Source organism: Crassostrea angulata, chromosome 2 (genome assembly GCF_025612915.1).
Source record: "Crassostrea angulata isolate pt1a10 chromosome 2, ASM2561291v2, whole genome shotgun sequence".
In the NCBI taxonomy this organism is placed as follows: Eukaryota; Metazoa; Mollusca; class Bivalvia; order Ostreida; family Ostreidae; genus Magallana; species Magallana angulata.
The window spans coordinates 64,941,361-64,959,442 of NC_069112.1; positions in this window are offsets into that span (position 1 = coordinate 64,941,361).

Here is an 18,082-nt window from a genome sequence, read left to right on the forward strand (position 1 = left end):
ATATTGCACATGTTGAACAGTAATCCTTTTTATTTTCCTTCTATTAATTTGATAAAACACTCGTTAAGCTAGTGTATTTCTTGATAAAAGGATTTTTAAATCCTATCTGGTATGTTTAGGCAATTATGTTCTTTTAATTTTTATAATACAGCATTTATATATCTAATGTTTACTTGGGTGTTTTCTTTACACACTATTAATTTATACTAAGTGTAGTGAGAGACTGGCAAGATTTAATGTTAATGGTAACACGCATACATAAGAAAATCAGTGAAAGATGAAAAATATATAAAGGGTAGTAGAGGCTATAAATTTTTTTTTCGGTCCCAGTTGGTCCCACAATATTGACAGATGTTTGTTCGACTAAGTTTTATCTCGATCATTAAATGACTGCCACTTATCAGTGTTTATTGCCCCTAAACTTGATTTAAAATTTTAATACAAAATTAACAATAACTAGTCGATGTTTTGTATTGTATCTTCATGTCAATTTTTTAAAAGCTTTAATTTCCCCTGTCAGTATTATCAGTCTTAAATTCACAAGATCTTCTATTACCTATTGCATCCCATAGCAGAATACAAGTTTCAATCCAAAATTCAATTCACTCCTTTACTTATAAGGACTATCACCAATTTCTGAGGAAAATCCCTTGTCAGTATGGGTCAAATTTTCTACATAGTGGTTTTTTTTTAGATTTCTACCCTATTTTTCATAATTTTTTAGCTTGTTAGACCTCCCCCATCTAATTCCATGCAATGTGTGTATTGCACCTTTATATGTCAGAAACTGACTGGTGTATAGTTTACTATTTCCCATCTACCTACTTTTCATGTTATTTTACCTCCTGTCTGTAAGTTGCAATTTCAAAGTGCAAAGTCAACCCAAACTGCAGTCATAACCACAAGTTTCGCATTTTACTTTGATTCTTATATATATAGTTAACATTAGGGGCCTATACATATTGTATACTAATTTCAACTGGAGCCATACCTCTATAACTAATGATAATCATTATAAATCATTTCATGAATTTAAGCAACACTTATAAGTCTTCAAGTACAATTCTCAATTTTACAAAAATATTGACAGGTACTTTATTCGAAACTGTCCCTTGCTACCTGTAACTTACACTAACATTCTCTGAAAAGACATTTTGGCTTAGAATGAGTAAGCTTATGCAATTCTTAGAAAAAGTATGCCACATATTGCCAATTCCTTTGAGATTTAAGAAAAATATGGCCATTTAAGTGAACCCACCATTTCATTCTACTGACTCATAGGGTTTTCCTTCATTAAAACATCTTTACTTAATTAATCTTTTACAGGTCAATTATTGTTCATCATCCTTTAATAAGAAATTTTATTCAATACTGAATCTATTTACATTATTTTATCATGATAACAAATTATATTTTTATGTTTTTATTATTTACAATGCTTTAGAAATGCAGTTCTAATAATGAAATAAAATGTGAGAGTCATTCGTAGAGTTATAAACAAGATACAGGGCTTTGTCATGTAAACGAGGCTCGGTACCTGTTTTTGTTTACATAGGTTCAATAAACCAGTCAAAAATCTGTTTCAAAAATCATGACCATGCCCCTTTAAATGAAAAAAAAATTACTATTTTTTGTAGCCTAAATTTTTAGGCGGTACATATATATCTATACTATATTTCTTCTACTTGTTTCTGATTTATAAATTAAAACTGTTTAAAATGCGAAAAATAAAGTGGAAATAGAACAGAAAACAGCACAACATTTTCATGGATGCGTGAAATTAGTAATTAATTTGTATAGTTTTATTTACATACAAGCTTGCGGGGACCGACAAACAATAAATTATGATGGTGTTGGCCCAAAGATGATGTTTATCTTTCAATTAAATCTTCATATTAATTTGGATTTATTAATGAAAGTAACCCACTTGTAATGGGTTTATAATATATTTTTAAACTCTTTTTTTTTTAGACAATGAGTATTTCTTGTGTTTTGAGATTAAGCAAACTACATATAGTTCAACATTTCAGGAACTGATCATCCATGTTATGGACAAAAAGAAGAAAGCACTCAAAAGAGTTTTCCCAAGTGACAATGGCTTAACTGGCTGTTTAAAAATGAAAGCAAATTACAACGAAACCACCGAAAATTGGATGGACTCCCTTAAAACCATTTCAGAGGAAATATAGAGTGTATCCCCCACATTATGGGTAATAATGGGTTGGAACCCATAAGTTCCGACTGTAGCTTAGAGCAGATAGAAAATATGAAAATCCAGAAAAAATCTGCTTTAAAGATCTATGCTATGGCAAAGGGAAAAGGTAACTATATTGAACATTTGACAGTGAAAAATGAATGTTGAAATCAAGCAATTGCCGGATGCCTCATATGGACACAACAGTGATCGGCCGAAGCCTATCACAAAAAGAATACCATATAATAAACTGTATCCAAATTTTACACATATTTTCCTACACTTAATCTTTGACATTGCACCCCTATGAAATACTATTCTTACCAGAAATAAGATCCTATGCAAGTTATAAAACTAAATTTTTGGTAGGGGTACACTGTTAACTTCCAATTCCTTTTATTTTAGTTCTGCCCCCTCACTTTATAAAACGATCAAATTATATATGAGAATATGCATATAGGTACCACATTGTACTAGCTATTTAATGTATTTTATTTAAAAAATGCTTAGCCAATATGTGAAAAAAGAAAATTGTACCTCAAGGCGCTCAAATTAAAAACATTCACAAATTTAATTGGTCTTCCGCATTATAAACGATTTTTGTTTACCAGGCGTGAACTCGTGCGCTGTTTTATAACCTTACTCACTTGATCGATGAATATACTCGAATGAAAATGTTGTCATGTGATATGTTAAAAAGCTATTACATGTTTAATCAATGCATAGGTGTCGGATCTGGGTGGAGGGAGGGGGGGGGGGGGGGGGGGAGAGGTCCCCACACTTTTTTTTTTTGCAAAGTTAGACAAAGCCATACTCAAAATCTTTTTTTTTCTTGTCAAGATTTCTGATAAGGTCTAGCCCCCACCCCTCTCAATGGGCCTCGGACTGCAATGTATTGACAGCCATATCACTATACTTTACTAAGGCCCACTCTTTTTTTTATCTTTATTCAAAATCAACGTTAACAAATAGCTACAAATCAAGATTATTTCCGCTGTAATTTTTTCTTAAGCATAACAAAAATACATTTATCCCCGTAACAGTAGTGTTTTAAACTGTTTTAAAGAGGTCGTTTTTATATTTAATTGTGTCTGAAAAACAAATAAAGTTGGTTTAGATTCATCATATACGGAGGGGGCCCCAAAACGTTGTTGCAGCATATCATCCTTTTAATTTTTCTCTACAAGTATTTAACGTTTAGTGAGACATTTCTAGTGATAAATCAAAATTTCAGCGCCAATCTTAGAATTATAAGCAAGATACCGAACTTACGTACAATTCTGCTTGGTTTGAGTCAATTTTTTGTTCACAAGAGTTAATTACATTCAACTTAAGATTTTTAAACTTAGTATTTCCTATTCAGAATGAACAAAAGCATGGCCTCAGTTCTGTGAGCATAGTTCTGTATCTTGCTTATTTTTTTTTACTTATGAATAAATGATATGATATTGATTTATTGGGGTTTTTTTATCTAGGCCTACAAGAACTTAGTAATAACAAATGTCATTCAATATAAACTTGGATCCGCCTCCAACAGCTCAAGAGCTATTTGCATAGCCTTTAAAGAATTACACACATTTAATTATTCCACAAACGATATGTTTTAAATGTAGAAATTATCTTCGAACTTTGTGATTTTTCATAAAAGACGCTGATATTTCACGCAAGAAGCATAATTTCAAACGCACGGCTGATTGCGATCAAGGACAGATAACTCTAATTCATTTTTAAGTTTATAGAGCGCGAAATTTGAGTGCATAGTAAAAAAAAATGTTTATTTCACACTTTCATTTACGTTTGCAATGTATGCAACATCTAAGATATTTTTATTAAGTGAAATTTTGTTTTCAGACTGCAGTCCAGCTCTGCTGATGTAAAACCAGCCATTATTCCTCCTTTCACGACAGTGCTGCCACCAAGCTTTCAAGATCATCCCTATCTCAGCTATACTGGAATTTCCCCTTGAATGCTACCGCATTTCAAGGATTTGTGATTTTTTTTTACTTATGAATAAATGATATGATATTGATTTATTGGGTTTTTTTTTTATCTAGGCCTACAAGAACTTAGTAATAACAAATGTCATTCAATATAAACTTGGATCCGCCTCCAACAGCTCAAGAGCTATTGCATAGCCTTTAAAGAGCAGCAAGTAAAACAATGAATCAAAGTACTGAAAGTACTGAAAAGCGCTAACCTAGCTTGGTTCTAAGAAAATTTACTGTGTGCAAGCGTAGGCGGAAATGAGCCTTATTGAAATTTTGGTTTATGTTTAATGAATATCAATTTAAAGTATCGAAGGCCAGATTTCTTTAAATATATGTTACTTTCTGAAGATTATGTGAATTAAAGCTGAACACGACTTGTATATGGATACTTGCCTGAAACATGGTATATAAAAGCCTTTGATTTTATAATACTTAATTTCTCATGTGGACCTTGTGTTCGACGTTTTGAATGTTTTTTGGGGTCTAATGCTTGCACTTTATATTGTTGTTATACGTTTGCACAATTGCATATTTTTTGCTTTTTTGATATACATACAGTTCATCATCATAATTCACTTCATATTATATTAGATTATTACCAGTTTCACCGACATTTAATAGGTGTGTTATACCACCTTTAATAACACTATTCTATTTTGTTTTGTTATAAAGCTATTGGCGCCATTGAAGGTTATTTTGCAGCAAAGCTAAATAACTAGTGTCAACAATAATAAAATAGTTCTTAAAACCATATAAAAATTACCAAAGGTGTGGTAGAAATTTGCAAATACACCTAACAATAAATGACTCAAAATGAGGAAAGATAACGTTTATTTGCAGATGTTTCAAATTAGACCTTGTACAAATTATTTTGAAGTAATATTTTAACTAATCAAAATTGTTTGAACAATGAGTTATTTTTTTACAACTTATACATGTGGTAAAACTTCAATTTGTGAAAAATGGGGAAAAGTAATTTTTATGTAATTTGGAAATCAGATATGGAATTTAAATGACAATTCTAATAGAATACATCTCTTCACAAGATGAATATTCATCAGTCAGTGACAAGACGAACTACGTCTTGGTAAATTAGGTTAGAAAAAAGTGAGATTTTGGCAGCAATGGAAAAGGGGAAATTATAAATTCTGAATACGCCCTATATTTTTTCATCACTGCGTAGCATCCGGTGCTGATGTACGTAAGCCCCGCAAACCAATCGTATCTACTCGGCCATTTCAGTCACTCAGATAACTGGTTCCCTATACCTCTTACCAGTTAAAACGATGTATATTTCTGCTCATAGAGGGCAGTTATTCCTTGCACCGGAAATAGAAGTCTAACGACAATAAAGCGCTGAGCTATGCTTAGCGCTAGCGCTTTAAAAAGTGTATGAATCATAAGAAACAAATAACAAGAATTATAAAATTTAAGTATTCTTTATTCAAACAAAATATCACCCACATGTATTTTTACAATTAAAAAGCATATTGACTCGTTTGAGAACAGATAATCTCCAACACAAAAAGCTTTGTGAATAAGATTAAGAAAAAAAGTAAATTTGTAAAAATGTAACATAAAACCTAAAATTAAAAGTCATGGACCTCATTTTTTTTAATCAAAACCCCCACAAACGCAAACCATTTGTTTTTTTTTTTTTTTTGATTTTATTTTTTTTTAAATTTAATTTAATATTATTAGCACATCCTCCCCTCACCTGTACAGTAAAAAAAAATTCAAATCTAGGGAAAAAAATTACCAATTTTTCTTGCATATTTTTTTTATTTGAGATTAATAGTGTGCAACAATCATGGCTGATGTGCAATATCATGTTCCTGACCTTGAAATGTGATATTTAAAAAACAACAACAAAATGTGAGAAAGAAAATTAACAAAGACATTCAAAATAATTAGTGATACCAAGAGATCAAAATAATAATGAATTTTTGCAATTTTGCGAAAGTTATTATTGGTCGAAGTAGTAAAGATCCTGAATCTATCAAGTGGTGGTCAACCAGGGAAAATGACATAAATTCCATTTCAAATGTGAAATCTTCAAATAAATCACCATCATTTAGATACAATTTCTTCAACAATGTCATGCACAGATATCCAAAAATGCATTTGCCGTATGACAAGTTTGTACGTCAATTGCCACGACTGCAAAACTACCTAGCCATGCCTACATACTAGAGACAACAACAAAAATGGACATAGAAAAGAGTTTCTTGAGCATTTTTCGTTGCAAAAATGGGAATCATTGTCTAACAAAGAAAAACTGGACCACATAATACATGATTGTCCCCCTTGTGAACATTCAAAACTTCTGAATTATTCTTTACTACACAAGTCTGAAACAGAATCTACAAAAAACTTGATTTATTTGTCCAATGAAATTGTAAATGAACTTGACAACAAAAACAACATAGGGGTAAACAACATACTAAATGTTTTTGAACCTATCTTTGACGAAAAATTTCAAACAAATCTGAAAACTGTAGTTTCAAAACGATACAACTTAACAAAAAAACTGCCCAGTGAGCAGAATCGCAAACAGAAAACAATGCAAACAAGGGAAAACACAAACAAAATAAACAAAATCATTACCAACAATGAAAATGAATTGCAAAATTTTTTGGCATCAGGTAAATCCTACAGCCAATTTGACAGAGACAGATTAGGTATGTTTTTTGAAAAAACACAATCAGCAAGGGAGAGAACTATTCTTACCTCCAAAAAAATCAAGGAAGGTGTTAAAAAAGCTAAAAACCATGTAGGAAATATGAATAACTATTCTTTTGACCGTCAGGGTTTCCTTACTTACATGAAAAAACTTCCCTCTGGTTCAAAGGTCATCTGGCGGTACTTAGCCATCAAATGTTAAGAACAAATCAGGTCAATTTCCTAAAAATGCTGGTCAAGTTCTGATGACATTCGCTACGCAAAATGAATACCGACCAGTTAAACGAGTGTAAAAGAGTAAGTGGAAGAGATTTTCTTCTAAGAATTCAAAGATCAAGACAAACTATTTACAGAAACATATCAATTCCGACCCCAAGACCAGCTAGAAAATTAATGGAGGAGATCCATAGTAAACTTGAAAACAGAGAACTCTATATTGGAGAAAAAATAGCTCCCAAAATGTGCAAATCAACAGAATTGACAAATCAGGAACACTTACCAAATTAGACTACACAGTGTATGGGAGAATGATCCCACTGACAAAAATAATTCAACATATGAGAGAAATGCACAAGGATTATCAACGGGAAACAGAGACCAATGAAACTCATACAAGACATCTCAAGATTTGGCATGACCATTCGGACATACTGAACCACACGTACATCTCCATCATGGTCAGCACACTGTATGATACTGCCTCCTTCATCACAGATGAAGAATACAGAGACAAGTACCCAGAACGCCCACCAGCAGATGTTCAAGCTATGGTTGAAAAGCCCTTCCTCTACGTACTTGGCCAGTCATCTAGCAGTGATGTAGACCAGTTGTCATACATACCTGTCCGAGTTGACGAACTTCAGAATCTAAAGGCACAGAGTGGAGAGGTCCGGTATGTCATGAGATTCTTTAGTGGAGATGGTCTGGCCCGCCAATTTGAAGCTGGTCACCAAAGAGGGGGAAATTTTGCTTGTTAATGTGGCATTCCATCAAAAGACCACATGAACTTAGAAAATGCTTTCCAGATTGATGTTCCGTCCTTGCAAGAAAAACTTAAGATCTTTAAAGAAGGGAAGCTGTGGAAAGGATTTTCACTGATGCGACCATCACCATTTGCCAACTTGAAGAAGCAAGATATTATGAGAGAACTCGTTGCAAGGGGCCATGATACAGATGACAAGAACAAAGTTGAACTGCAGGAGGAACTAAGTAACACTTTAAGAGGCATTCAGAGACCACCAGCCATGTTTTCTTCACCTTAAGATGTCTTTGATCTTCTGCATGATTACGAAGTGCCACCAGGTGAGCCCCTCCATGACATTACAAATGTAGTGCAAAATCTGATAACCGAGCTTCCCTACCATATTAATAACCCTGATACACTTAAGGACTTTGAAAAGTTTTTGACTGCAACCATAGGTGACAAAAACCAAATTAAAGGATCAGATGCTCGTCTCTTTGCGGTCAACCTTGCTATGTTTGCCCATTTGAAGTTCTCAGAAAAAAAAATCAGTAAAGATATTTACGACCTTTGCACATCATTAGTAGAAATAATATCCATTTGCTATAGTCCATATGAACAGAGAACACAAAAGAAAATTCTTCGACTGTACAATCTTTGCTTAAAATTCAGCATCCTTTCAAAAACAATTATCAGCATACCAAAGAAAATGACTGCAAGAAAATTCTATGGCTGCCACTTTCATAGCCTGACCGTTCACACACCTGAAACTTACAGATTAGTGTGTCTACGCTTACTCATACCACAGCAAGAGGAAATGACATTTGGTGATCTTTGCAGCATTTCCTTAAATACAGCCAACAGGCAATGCGGCAAAATAATCGACAATGCTGTGTTAAGATACAATGCCCAACAGATGAGTGGAACAAAAAAAGACTATGTACGACACCAAGAATCAATTATTAGCCACCAGGCAAAACTCCTACCAAAGCCAGAGAACACACATTTGATATAGATTTTATACGCAGAAGACCAACTCTATTTCAAGCACATTACCAGAGAATTGCTGACTTCATGTATGGTGGAGAAAACATGTGGTCGTTAATTGACGGCAGTGTGATGTTTCATGATGGACCTGACGAGCTAGATAGTTCTTCATACCCTCCCTTAGTTCATTTTCGCTCCTCGTCTAACAAGGACCTACAAATGCTCCTGGCAGAGGACTGGAAGAAGTGTCCAGGAGTGCAAAGCATAGAAACTGATTCTGCCGCTCTACAAGATCAAGATATATGAGGAGGGAAAACTTTGCACCATTTTCAAAAATGAAGGTAAGTACAGTGTACTGTATACAGCACATCTCTTAATCTTATATATGTACTTTGATTTAACAAGAGCCCCATGCAATTCATTTTTACACCCTATTTTCATAGGAAAGTGAACAATTTTGGATGGTCAATGAAAAAGTATTTACTGAAATATATATTCAATGGTTTTCCAGCATTCATTCACCGAACATCATCTAGTGTAGAGAACCAGGAAAATGTAACACAGAGAACAGGAGAAGATTCAGTCCAAGTTCCTCGAGTACAGCCAGTTTTGGAAGCAGGTTTGGAAGCAGTTGAAGAATTTCCTCGAGTAGAGCCAGTTTTGGAAGCAGGTGAAGAAGTTCCTCGAGTAGAGCCAGGTTTGAAAGCAGGTGAAGAAGTTCCTCGAGTAGAGCCAGTTTTGGAAGCAGGTGAAGAAGTTCCTCGAGTAGACCCAGTTTTGGAAGCAGGTGAAGAAGTTCCTCGAGTAGAGCCAGTTTTGGAAGCAGGTGAAGATTCAGTTCAAGTTCCTCAAGTAGAGCCAGTTTTGGAACCAGGTATCTACAATACACTTATTTTGTAATAATTTAATTCTGGTTGTAACACGATTTCTGATTGGCTAAAAAAATGTTTTATATCGTATCAAGAGTGTTACCTACGTCACAGTAAAACTAACGTCAACAATGTATCAATCCACCTGTCAACAATTTAGGATGGTCAATGACTAAATCTTTACTGAAATATATATTCAATGGTTTTCCAGCATTTATTCACCGAACATCATCTAGTGTAGAGAACCAGGAAAATGTACCACAGAGAACAGGAGAAGATTCAGTCCAAGTTCCTCGAGTTGAGCCAGTTTTGGAACAAGGTGAAGAAGTTCCTCAAGTAGAGCCAGTTTTGGAACCAGGTATCTACAATACACTTATTTTGTAATAATTTAATTCTGGTTGTAACACGATTTCTGATTGGCTAAAAAAAATGTTTTATATCGTATCAAGAATGTTGCCTACGTCACAGTTAAACTAACGTCAAAAATGTATCAATCCACCTGATATTACGTTTGATTATTGTACAATTTGATGTCATTTTGAAGGTCAAATGACTGTTTTTATCTACAGCTAATTACAAAAAATTAAATTATAAGCAGCCAATTCATTCCTTGAATATTCTGAAATCATTAAATTTCGTGGTGGCTCAATTTTCGTGGAATTCGTGGGTACCTCTCATCCACGAATTAACATCCCCCACGAATTAATAAATTAGATCTATAAAGTGATCTTCCTCTTGCATGTATACGAAAATACACGAGATTACATCCCCACGAACCTGTAAAATTTAAGCAATCCACGAAAATTGGCCCTCACGAATTTTAATGATTCCACAGTATGTGAAAGATAACTATATAACAAAAAATTATGATGCATAATATGTAGCAGCTTTGTAGATGTACTTTTTAAATTGAAATATCCCATTTGGCTTGGCATTTGATTGTACATGTTATTACCACTATCTACTGCCTAAATACCATCTACTGTTGTCAGTGGGAGTTGCATTCATGATATTTTATCTATAACAAAATTAAAAATACATTCAATATTACAGAGATTTCTTTCATCACCGAGACATGTACTGACACAAGTGCTCCATTTATTGATACTGGAACAATGCATGATAGTAATTCACAACCAAATGAAGTTTCAAGCCAATTTAGCATGAGAAACAGAGGTAATTTTACAAAGGTGACAATAAATTGATAGAAAAAATAAAACAAAAAAAGTGCTTGGTATAACATTATTATTGTTGTCAATTAAATACCAGGGTATTCAAATATTTTAAAGTCAAATTATATCCACATAATGATTTTCCCCGATGAAAATCTCTTTTATTTTGTAAATTTTGTTTTAATCATAGAATATTAACATAGTTCATACTTAATGCTTTTCTCCCATTGATCCATCTATCACTTCTTAGATTTGATTCAAGATGAACCAACAGGCACAAAAAACCAGAAACAAGAGATGCATCAGATGAGCAGGAACCAGTAAGCGTTGTGGCATCAATTCAAGACACACTCAAAGCTAATGAAAATGAAAAACAAGAAAGAGGTACATTGTAATTAAAAAAAGATTGAGTCAAAGTTAATTAACATAAATAGTGAACCAATGCACTAATCACATCTCCACAACCTTGTTTTGAATTTTAATCTTGTATTAAATCGAAATTTTCAATCAAAATATGAGATTAGATATCTTATTATTGATTTATAGGATCTTATCTAAATGAAAATATATATTTCAGATTCTGCCGATACATTGAATAATTATAAGGAAAACAATAGAGGTGAACACATTTCAATTGTGTCTGCAAAGACAACACTCCCAGGTAATACAAGCATTTCAGGTGGAATAACACATCATTACAAAATGGCTGACCTCTCATCGAAACAACATTTATTTACTGAATAAAAAGTTTTAGATATTCATTTTTCATCCTAAACTGCAAATTTTTCGCATATTTGACACATGTACAGTTTATTTTTCATTAATAATCTTTCATAATCAAATAATCTTTCATAATCAAATAATCTACTCTTTATTTAAATAAATTTTTCAAGGTGTGTTATTCTACCTTAAAAATATATCACACTTTCAGGTGGCATGAACATGTAAAATATCGCAATCAAATATTTTTTTCTATTTCATGTTTAATGTGTATAATGTGTACACTAACATACAAATCAACTATCACTTATTATAACCATTTTTAAAGCTAACCGTAAATTAGTTCTTTGAGTTTTTGCTAATTTTGGCAGTGGGGGGAGGGATCATTACCTATCTTTTTTTTTAGGGGGGGGGGGGCATTTCTCAAACAAAGTAATTAAAAGGTAGCGTTTTATGTTAATATCTTTGAAATAAAAAAAATTACCAGATATTTTAGTAATTCCCTCATGTTTTGAATCTTGTATAACATGTATATCTTTAAACATTTTAAGACAAAATTATGCATCAAAAGACAAAGACTTGGGAAAAAACTTAAATACCTTTTATTTTCTTAAGTTCTCAGAATCAGAAAGCATGATGGGACCAAAGCTGCAGAAAACAGACGTGGCCTGAAAAGAGCAAGAGAGAACCCTATAGATGGTAAAAAAAAAATCAAAAATGCATGATATATCTTATAAAACATGCAAGTCTGTATAAACATATATGTCAAGTTTTACAATCTTATTACAGTTTACTCTGTTCAAAAGAAGTCATGCAAGAGGAAGCTCTTTACAGATGTAAAAGGTATATGCACTTTTGAAAATATGATAAATTAAATAAAAAGAAAATATATGTCACATAAATACATTTAAATTGATTTATTTTTTACCTCATTAGATTCAGACTCAACTGTCTCCATGGTTGCAGCACTTCTGCCAAGTGATGACCCAACTGTCAAGGAGTTTCTAAAGTATAGGAAAATCCTCAAAAGCACGAATGATAAACTTCTTAGAAACTTCTACGACGCAGCTTTAGCTAAACTCCAAACAGCCATCATCAGAAAGCACAGAGAGCTAATGGAAAAGAAGGATGAGAAATCACATCCGCTCATTAAAATTGCAGAAAAACTCTTAGTTCATTGGAATATCTATCACTTTTTATCAATGTTTGCCGTGAATATCTAAAGGCAGTATTTTTCTTCAATATGACAAGGCAATTATTTCCCTTGATAATCAATAAATTATTTTGTATTACTGTAAAGTGTAAATTATAAAAAAATCTTTGCTGATTTGTAAGTTAAAAAAAAATTCTTGTATATATAAAAAAGAACATATATAATTGTCTACATGTCTAATACATAACAGGAATTTCAGAGACCTTTCTAAAATTACCAGCGATAGATTTTTGTTTTGCACAGTTGTATATTTTAAATTCTACAACTAATCAGTTTACAGATGTCACTCAATGCATCATTGAAATCTTGTCTTGATCTTTAAAGTCTATGTGAAAGATCATATTAAGTAAATTCTAGTGATTCAGAAGGGGCATAGGGAGCAAAGCAATCAAGCCCTTTCTTAATTGCTAGATTTTACCTAATGCAATGTGACTTACTTAGAAATTTCTCAATAGCTGATAAAAAAATTATGCACCAATCAAATATTTTCTCTTCTGTTTTTGTTTCTTCGAGCATTCAATCTAAAATTGTTTTCACCAGATTGTAATGTGAAAAGGGAAAAAAAATATGACGGACAAGACCGAGAATCGAACCTGATACCCCTAGACAGGTGCTCTACCAACTGATTTATTTGGCCACTGGCATTCAAACCGGTCTGACCATCACAAATTTAATATTAGGCAAGGTATTCATATTAATGTACCTATACTTCATTAATATGTAACTATTGTGAATTTACAGGTACAAATAATTGCCTCTGCAAAGAATGACTAAAATGTTTTTGGTGTCATTGAAAGAAATTTTAATTTAGCATTTAATCTCAAGTGAGCCAAGTTACTTTTTTGAGGCTAATAACCCAAACTCGTTTTAGAGAACATTTTTTTTCAATTCCAACATGTGATTGTGCAATAGTTGTACAACACAATTTATAAAATATAACCGGATTCACTCAAGTCAATCTGATTAAAATAAAAGATCTTCATAATAGTGATGTTCCAATCATCGATTTTAATAGAAAATTAATTGATTGTTACTCCATTCTAAGCGCTCGATTATAAAATGTTTCATTACAATTAATCAGTTGAGTTTTTTTTACTTTCAACAAAAGCATATCATAAGCAGAATATTTTAGAGGCAGACCATCAAAACCCCCAAAAAGGTGCGCGGTCTAAAAATGGCTGACATGTCAGATGAGCTAGATCCCTACCCTAAAAAAATAAAGCACATTCTCGTGTTTGGGCGTATTTTAGTTTCAAGAAAGTTTATGTTGAACCATCTACTAAAGAAAATCTTTGGAATACAACATTTTATAGCAAGAAATATTCAGTAAACTAAAATACAAAAGGCCTAGTAATAAGTCAGTTAACTGTATTTTGTTAAGTTACATTTATTTAGCTATGAAATAGAAAAAAATCTGCTTACAATCGATAATTAGCTTCCGGAAGTTGCAGGGAACCGATTATCGATTATGAAAATCTCACGGATTCCCATTACTACCGGTACTTCATTTTAAATATCAGACAGTATTGTCACACAGTTTCACAACAGTTTTCGTGTGAAACGCGAGAGATAACGCAGTTTCCAAAAAAAAAAATATTTACAACACAGTGTAGCAATGCGAGTGCATATTGTCAAATAATAATGTTCAGCAATGTGTAATTCAACAAAATCAGTAAAAATTAATTGTACAAGATCTTATCTAATAAAAGAAAGAGCAATGCATTTCTTGGCTTAAGACAGGAACACATTTACTACAACAATCATTTCTGATCAAACGAAAGCACATGGTGGTTGATATTTTCATTAAAAAGTTGATTATTTAATTAAAGGAAAAATATAAAGGAAATCCGAATTAATGTCCACAGACATTTACGTTATATCATCAAATATCCGATAACTGGTACGGTAAATTGTCAAAACTCAGCAAATTATGTGTGTTCTAAAAAGTACAAAAGCAAGATGTTTTGGGTCCTTAATCTCAATAAAACCAAACAGAGTTACAACTTACAAGATTCAAATTTATTTGTTTATACCAAAATATTAAGAATTAAGGAAATATGACAAGAACACGCTCAATTTAAGCCGATAACTGGTACATAACCATTATGGCAATGTTTCCTATCATGAATATGTCATTTGTTTATTTAATTCATAACTACTATTAATTAAGTGTAAAATTTCTCATCAAGACAGACATGCTTTTGGCTACCATCGATTTAATAAGTGCGAAGTCGAGCTACAGCCTAGAGTGTCGATTTAAATCACGCATTCAAAACTTGGTTGGTTTACTTTATATGAATGGCGTGTGTATCAGTACATACCTGTAAAATTATCACCTGTTTTTCGTCAATGTCAAATATTTACAACCGAACAGCAATGGTAATAAAAATTGTTCACATTTTATAGGAGATTAAAAGTTTATAACACATTAAATCAGTCCTACAATATTTTGAATCATCGTGCAAAAGATTAAAAAAAAATGACATGGCCGATAGCGGAGACACATGCGACCACGCTGAACGTTCAGATATTAATTGTTTTCGTCGATAACTCACAAGCTCAACAATAAAAACAGAAAACAACGTTAAACTCTGTGTAAACATACCGTAAGATCAGTCTGTTGCACGATTTCTTCTTTAAGATATGCATTTTCTCCGTGTACATCCTACTTTCCCCTCGCACCTGCAGGCCAAACTATCAACACGTGTCAAGAGCTCTTAAGACATCGATCGACGTCTGCGCATGCGCATAATAAAGCAGCAAATCACGAAAGTAAAAGAATTATACATTTACAAGTGAATCTATTTTGTGCAACAATTTTATTATGCATAAAATGTTAAAATACGAAAGTTAAATATTCATCATCTGGTAATTTAACTCTTTTTCGATGAAAAGTGTTTAAGCAGAATAATGCTATTATGACGTCACAAATACATCACTTTTTTCGCGGAATTTTTTAAGGCTCCTGAAGTCCATGGGAAGCCTTAACATAGCTGCGAAAGTTTGTTTCCTTTTTTTATTAATATATTTTTTAACATTTCTTTCTAATGATCAACTGAAATTATTGACAGTTGTAGAGTTATGAGCAGGATACAGATACAGAGCTTACACTTTTTCGTTTTGTAAACATGTACTTTGTTTTTGTTTACATTTTATTAATATACCGGCAAATGCTCTTCTTAAGCTGATATTTCTTTCTACAGTTTTGAACGTCAATATACAGTTCCTGGTGTTCGTTACATTTATTCAAGATCTAAACGTGGAATTTTATTTTATTAACATTTCAAATAAAAAAACCTCTTTTTACAAAACAAAGGAGTATTCTGTATCTCGCTTGTAACAAGATGACTGACACTCAAAATTTTAGTTGACTATTAGAAATACCTTACTAAAGCATTGTAAACATTAACAAGTGAATAGCTGTCAATATGACTGCAAACCTGGTTTTCTATTACGTGAACTGTATCCATAATCCATGTCAATCCTGAATTGATAAACACACCGTATCCAGTGAAATAGATATATATATATATATATATATGCAATATTCTGCCAAAAAATTACTAAGTTCAAAAGCTGGTACTTTCTTCATAAATTATCAGAAATCAAAATCATAATAATATGCACACCTCTAATAATTTATAATTATTCTGCAACAACTTTCTATCTTGAAAAATGTAGGACGAGTTATCCGTACAATAAGGGTATCCTTTTGGCAGCCGCCCGCCCGCCATTTTCACCATTTCAAAAACCGGATTTTTTTCTGTTGCAAAACCCGGTCAAAAACGGAAAAATAAATTTGAACAAAATCGTGGCCATGCATCATTAATATACAAACCAGTTATTGACTGCGGTTTTTTTTTTGACATTTCCTGACGCCACTGTTATAATTCTATTTTCATACGTTTATTATTAAAAAAAAAATTCTAATAATTATTTAGATCATAACTAGTATATTAAATATATGTCTTAATATGTGGTTGAAAGACAAAGACATGTTACTAAGTAATTTTTGTTTCAGTATCCATTAATATGTTTCTCATTTTACGTACTAATTAGCATTATATGTTATTTCAATGAAGCATTTCTTTTTTTTTTTACAAAACTGGTTGTAAGCTATAGTTAATCTAATCAATATATTTGTGTGGATTTGAACGTAGCAAATATAAGGTACAATTGTTTTAACAAAACTTAATTCGTTATTACTTTACGGCGATACTTGAATTAGAAAAACGTTAAACAATCTAAATATATGTACCTTCAAGACAAAAGTAGCCCACCCATCCGGGTAGACATCCGTAATCGCATAAACCATCTCTATGGTTACAACCAGCACAGGTGTCGATACATTTCCTTGCACAGTTTTGACCAAAGTATCCGTACGGACAAGCTGGGGTAAATAAAGAGAAGCATATGGATTATCTTTCCATTACAATTTTGAATCAAATAATATCGATTTAATATGACATTCCAGTTCACTTACGTGTTCTACAAAGGTCCATGTGATAACCAACGTCACATCCAGTTAAGCAAGTTCCATTAATATTTGAGCAATGGTTAATGTCACGACAGTGTCCGCATTCTTTATGACATAAATCCCCATACAATCCTGTTTCACAAGCTATCAAGACATAAAGATAATTATTTTGATCTAAATTTCATGGAAAAGATTTGTTTTCTCTTGAAAATTATTACACAAAAATAAAATTTATCATAACATATATCTTTCTGAATCTGTTTTGTTTTGTATTTCTAACTTTGTATGTATATACAAATTGACTTTTATTTACCATACTTTTTCTATTTTTCAAATATTGATTTTGAGCCATAAACTGTCAGGAAAGCAAATATATATATATATATATATATATATATATATATATATATATATATATATATATATATATATATATATATATATATATATATATATAAACAGACCCCAAAAAATAACTTTTACACAAAGCTACTGAAAGAGGAAGTCTCATTTCCAGATTGGTAAAAAATCATATCCTATAGATGTTGCTAAAGACTGCATTTAATATCATCTTACGTGTGTTACACAACTGTCCAAGGAAACCAGCACTGCATCCATTTGAGCACATCCCATTGACATTAGAACATTGATTTATGTCACGACAGTGTCCACATGTTTCATTACATCCAATACCGTACGATCCTTTGTCACATGCTACGTGTTAGTTAATTGTAAAAGATAAAAAAAAATGTATAAAAATAAACACACTATAATTGGTGATGCTATATTTATATATTTTTTTTTTTATTTTTTAAAGGG